At 38.7% G+C, this 6451-nt stretch overlaps 1 pseudogene; it reads left to right on the forward strand.

The window, feature by feature from the left end:
* Positions 1 to 6071, forward strand: part of LOC102825874 — a 13916-nt pseudogene extending 7845 nt beyond the window's left edge.
* Positions 6072 to 6451: the final 380 nt, after the last annotated feature.

The raw sequence follows: 6451 nt of genomic DNA on the forward strand, positions 1-6451 counted from the left end.
ATATATATTTTTTTTTTTTTTAAATAAGAATCATCTACTGTATCAGCCCCAAATGCAAAATTGGAAAGGTTTACCTCCCTTTTTTAAGACTATTATTGCTGCTGTTGTTAAACACTTTCTGGCTGGTTCCGAGTCTTAGCAATCCTGTTTTCAGAGGACTAGCTATTGGATTCGAACTGCTGACCTTGCAGTTACGAGTCCAGCGCTGTAGAATCACTACAGCATCATACCAGTACTCATAACACTTTATAATAAAGATTATTTGAAACCTGTATTAATTGTAATACAGGAGTGATGCACTTACTCACATTAAGTCACAATTAGGAATAACAACACTTTTATTTTGTTTCCAAAATATTTATGTTTTCATAAGAAGAATTTCCTTTAGACAGAGAGCATAAAGAGAGTTTGTCTGCATTGCCAGTATTCATTTGCTGGTTACTGAAAGCCATTTGTTATAGAAAGGACTTACTTGAATCAGTTCAGACCATGGCCCATTTTTTTGGCAATTTGTGCTAAGATCCTTACATAAAATAGCAGTGTCTATCTTCTTAAACAGAGACCTGGTGTGGTGGAGTAGGCTAAGCACTGGATTGCTAACCACAAGCTAACTGCAAGGTTGATAATTCACACTCACTTGTAGCTTTCCAGAAACTCTATACAAGGTCACTATGAGTTGGAACCATCTCCAAAGCACTTAACAACAACATCTTCTTAAATCAGGTTATTCAAATGGTTATTTTTATAAATTTCTGTTTTAATGTGAATTCTTTATCTTCCTATAATTTAGGGAAATCTAAGTATCAACATTCTCCTTTCATGAAAAGTAAAAACAGATTCATTTTTTAAAGAGATGTCCTGTTTGTGAAAGTATGCTGGATATTCTAACGCGATACTGCTAGATGATCCTTTGGCTATAAATTCTTCATAGTACAATTAAGTGAATAGGGCTGTTATTTCAAACTTCCATACTTCTTTCTTTTAGAAGATATTTGGAAGACAATACTACTGACACATTTCTTGAATTCTCTGATGTATTCTTTTGTAGTTGTATTTATACATGAAGATTAGAGAAGCCATTTTTTCCCCCTAAATAGTACGTTATTGACTCTTTGTTAAAAATGTACACAGCAAATTAAGCTCCCATTTGATGATTTCTGCACAAATTGTTCATGATGTTGTTACCTGAGTCACAATATGTCAGCATTCTCTTTTATTGTGTTGTGTGTGTTCCATTTCTGGTACTGTAGTTCTCCCCATTATCTTTTCATTTCTGCTTTTGAGGAATTGCTGATCTTGTGGTCTGATACTGATGGTTTTTTAAGTACAACACTGATCTTATGGGTAATAACCTTTACTTTGTGTGTTATTTACCCTATTGTTTCACTAATGGGTAATCTCATGGGATGGACCAAGTTCTAGGTTCAAAGATTATCCAAATAAACTATGTGGGGACCATGTCTGACTTCCCCTGGCTTCACAAATGGGGAAGAAAATCAAAGTCAAAATCAAAATCAGACAAAGGCTGATTCCTATGACATGCCTGCATCCTACAATCTTTGTTACCCTATTCTGACACCAATCATCCCTCCCACAGCACTCTCTGCTTCACATCTGGGTTCGATAATCCATTGCAATGACCACACAGAATTCGTAATAATGCTCACCATTATGGACTTTACTAGGGAAATGAACTGGTTACAGTTTAGAATAAAAAAAAAAAACAACTAAGGATGCATCCACTTTATAATCAGGAATGCCTCTTCTCTGGCAAACTGCAGATAGTCCTCACTCTTTGTTTTTTCAAACTGTTTTATTGTGAATTATGTGATAGTTTACATGGGAGAACATTAGCTTTACATTCATCCTATTGTATATTGTTACATTGCCATGGTTACATCATCAAATAATTGCCATGGTTGCATCATCAAATAATCAAAGGATACACCCCACAAGCCCACCCCCGAGTTGTCAGCTCAAAGCCCCTCTCCCTCTCTGAGTCTAGAGTTCCCAGACGCTCCATCTCTCCACATCATCGTACTTCTCACTCTTGACCTCAGCTTCTCAGCTATGTGGTCCTTTGGCCTCTACCCTGCTCTGACAAGTTTTTTAAAAGTTCTTTTAGCCTGTTATGAATGCCCAAAGAGCGCGTTCTGCAAGCCAGCATTCTGCCCCTAGGCACCCTGAGCTGCTCCGTTTCTCCAGGCCACCACCGTTGCCACCACCTCTGCTGTCATGCTTTTCTAGGCAGGGATCTCAAGTTCCACCCAGGCTCTTTTTAATTGATAGTGCCAGGATCATCTGTTCCTGCTTTTGCAATTGCTGCTTTTAAACCCAGCTGGATGACAAAATGAACTTATCTCAGCCTTAGAGTCCTGTACATCTTATTTGCATGGTCCTACCCAATCACTTGGAGTCCTGGTGTGGCGCTGTGGGTTAATGCACCAGATAGCAAAGCCATTTGAACCTCAAAGTTGGCAGTTCAAACTCACCAGCTGCTCCTCGGAAACCCTATACAGGGTAGCTATGGGTTGGAAGCAACTCGACGGCATTTAACAACAACAACAACAACAACATAACCCAATCACTTGGTGGGAGTTAAGAAGACATTGGATAGAAAAGCCATATCAAGTAAATTTAAGGTACCACAGTATCTCAGAGCAATAGGCTCAGGGAGCCCTCTTTTCTTTACTGTTCTTGTTTGTTTGGCTTTTTTTGTTTTTAAAGTTTTTAAATAAGAATTTTAGTTCTGCTCTACATTTTTCTCCAATGTCATCAGAACGATTTATTGTGAGCCTGGTCTGAACAGTCAGTGATGATTGTTGGGTACCATTGAGTTCTTCTGGTAGAGAAATCATTTTTAATGCTGTACAGGATATACAGTAAGCTGTTTAATTATTCATGATATATTTGTTAGTTGTTGTTGTTAAGTACTGTGGAGTCGGTTCTGACTCATAGTGACCCTGTATAGGGTTTCCGACGCTGTAAATCTTTACGGAAGCAGAAAGCCTCAACTTTCTTCCACGGAACAGCTGGTAGTTTTGAACTGCTGACCCCGAGGGTAGCAGCCTGATTCGTAACCACCATGCTACCAGTGCTCCTTATATTTGTTAGTAGATTTCAAATTTAACTAACTTTTCAAATCTGAACCATTCTTTTGAAACACTCTCCCCGCCTGCCTCTTGCCTGTTGTGTGTTTGACTGTCTAAAGCCCACTCATAGCATAATTTCATCTGAAAGACTTTGCAGGAATCTTTCCTCTTTCCCCTGAATATAGTCCCCCTTTCATAATACACTGTACAATTTGAATTACTTGGCTAGTAGTCGTATACTACTCCCATAAGCAAATTGTAAATTCTATAAAGGCACAGATTATATACATCCTTACTGACTTTAGTTGTTCTGCATCCTAACACCTAGCGAGTTAACGAATGTGAAGTAGAGAATAAATAAATGAAGTTGACTCAGAGACTAATAAAATGAAGTTTTAAATCTTCTCCATTAGAATAATTCAATACATTTTATTCATTTTTTTTATCATCTTCATATACATCTTACCTGACAGATGCTAGAATATCTTTATAAGTGTGCCTCAATATTCAGTAAAACTGAAAAAAATAGGCGGAAAATTGTAAGCACACACAGCAAACTAGAATTTCTGGTGCTTAAAATGAATGAGGGGAGAACACAGCAGGATGGAGGAGAGTGCAGATCTATGTTATTCGAGATGGAGTGGAGAAGTACAACTCTAGTGGAGTTAATGCCCTGCATATGAATCCAGCATTAAGCAGACTCTTCACAGTCAGATGAGACTCCATCATAAGAATACGGAGAGTAAATCAGCACAAACAAGATCCATATATAGTATTTATGGAGCACAATACTGATTAGGTAAATGATATTGTAGTCTGTTGTAATGGGAAAACATTAATATCAGCTTCTTCTGACACAACAGTAAAAGTATGGAATGCACATAAGGATTTTGCATGTCAACATTAAGGACACATAAAGATTATGTAAAACCCTTGTTTTTGTTGTTGTTGTTAAGTGCTGTTGAGTCGGTTCTGACCCATAACAAAACTGTATAGGGTTTCCAAGGAGAGTATTGTGAGCATGAACCATCTACCTTGAGGTTCAAATGACTTTGCAGTCTGACGCATTAGCCCAAGATGCCATGTAAAAGCCTTAGCATATTCCAAAGATAAAGAACTGGTAGCATTAGCTGGATTGGATAGACAAATATTCCTTTGGGATATGAATACTCTAACAGCATTGACTGCCTCCAATAACACCGTCACAACTTCTTCATTAAGTGGAAACAAAGATTCTATTTATAGCCTAGCAATGAATCAACTGGGAACAGTCATTGTATCAGGGTTCACTGAAAAGGTTTTAAGAGTGTGGAATCCAAAAACATGTGCAAAACTAATGAATTGTATAGGGCACACAGATAATGTAAAATGTTACTATTGAACAGAGATGGCACAAAATGCCTTTCCAGCAGTTCCAATGGGACAATTTACCTGTGGTCCTTTGACCAACAGAGATTTATAGCAACATACTGAATTCATGATGAAGGTGTTTGGACTTTGCTAGTCAATGATGCCTTCACACATGTGTATTCTGGTGGAGGGGACAGGAAGATTATTGTACAGATCTAAGAAATCCTGACATTCGGATGCTAATTTGTGGGGAAAAAAAGCCACCAGTTGTCAAGCTGGAGCTTGGTAGATTGACTGATCCCCCTCCTTCATTTTAGGTTGCAACAACTAAGTCTTCAGCAAGTAAATGGACACTGAAGGGAATTCATAATTTTAGAGACTTTAGAGATTATGACAATGACTGCACAAATCCTAAACACTTCTTTGTACTCAACCTGACCAAGTTATTAAAGTGTGGCACTGTGGGCTAATGCATCAGACTGCAGCCGCTTGAACTGCAAGGTCAGTGGCTCAAGCTCACCAGCTGCTCCTTGGAAACCCTATACAAGGTTGCTATGGGTCGGAATCGACTTGACGGCACTTAACAACAACAACAACAGTATTATTCAGTGCCACATTCTTAATGATAAGAGACATATATTAACCAAAGATGCCAATAATAATGTGGCATATTGGCATATACTGAAGGCATGTAACGTTGAAGATCTGGGTAAAGTGGATTTTGAAGATGAAATTAAGAAAAGATTTTAAATGGTTTATGTGCCAAATTGGTTCTCAGTAGACTTAAAAACAGGGATGTTGACTATCACTTTGGATGAGAGTGACCTTTTTGCTGCCTGGGTTTCTGGCTACAGCAGCCTTGATGAGTCAGATCCAAAATTGAACTTAGGAGGACTTTTACTTCAGGCACTCCTAGAATATTGGCCAAGAACACATGTGAATCCAATAGATGAAGAAGAAAATGAAGTAAATCATGTAACTACTGAGCAAGAGATCCGAGTGCATAAGGGAAATGAATATTTCCAAGTGCTCCCCCCATGCCCTTGTTATCTTTGGTGAAGCTGGAGGACTGCACAGTATTCAAGCTGTTCTGTCAAGGTTCCGGGGGCGAGATTGAGTCCATACTTCTTAATGAGACGGTGCCCCAATGGGCAATTGACATCACTGTGGATAAAAATATTCCCAGATTTTTTAAAAATGCCTTTCTACCTCCAACCTCATGCACCTTCTGGCACAAAAACCTTGGAAAAAAACAGACTCTCTGCTAGAGACATGCTCCAAGTTCAGAAAGTAATGGAACATACTTATGAGAAAATCATCAACTTGGATAACGAGTCTCACACCACTAGCTCTTCAAATAATGTAAAAGCAATAGAACGGGAAAAAGAATAGGATATTGCTGTGTTGGTAGAGGAGAAAATTGAACTTTGGTGCCAGGACCAGGTTTAAGACCCAAATATGAACCTTTGAACCATGAAACACTTCACCTGTATCTTACCGTTCATTACCATCAGAAATCATTGTGAAGGGTGGCAAGTGTTGCCGGGTATTCTTTTACTGACCTTCCTCTATGGCCCAAAGACTAGTCCTAGGAAATCCACTGAGGGCCCAAGGGAGCAAGATGTCTAACGGCAGACTTGGTATGGACCAGGATTCTCTTTCAATTCAAGTGACTAATTGAGATGTACTATAGAAACCAGTCTCTATGTGTAAATTAAGCTATCCCCAGAGAGGCAGAATATGAGAGCAAAGGATCCCCTTCAAGTAGACTTGTCTTGAAAGCTATACAGAGAACCGATGTCAGGCCGGTGCAGACTTTGCTTCCTCCTATTGTTTCAAAGGACCTTATCTTTGTCTGTCAGCTCGTGCTAAAGACACATTGATCAGACCACATTTGTCATTGTTTCAAGCATACTTCCAACCTACACGTTCTGTAGCTTTTCTAAAAGTACTTTCCATTCATACAGTACCTATGAAGGTTTTTTCATAGTTTGTCATAAAAAAAAGGG

The sequence above is a fragment of the Chrysochloris asiatica genome, unplaced genomic scaffold, assembly GCF_000296735.1.
Source record: "Chrysochloris asiatica unplaced genomic scaffold, ChrAsi1.0 scaffold00059, whole genome shotgun sequence".
In the NCBI taxonomy this organism is placed as follows: Eukaryota; Metazoa; Chordata; class Mammalia; order Afrosoricida; family Chrysochloridae; genus Chrysochloris; species Chrysochloris asiatica.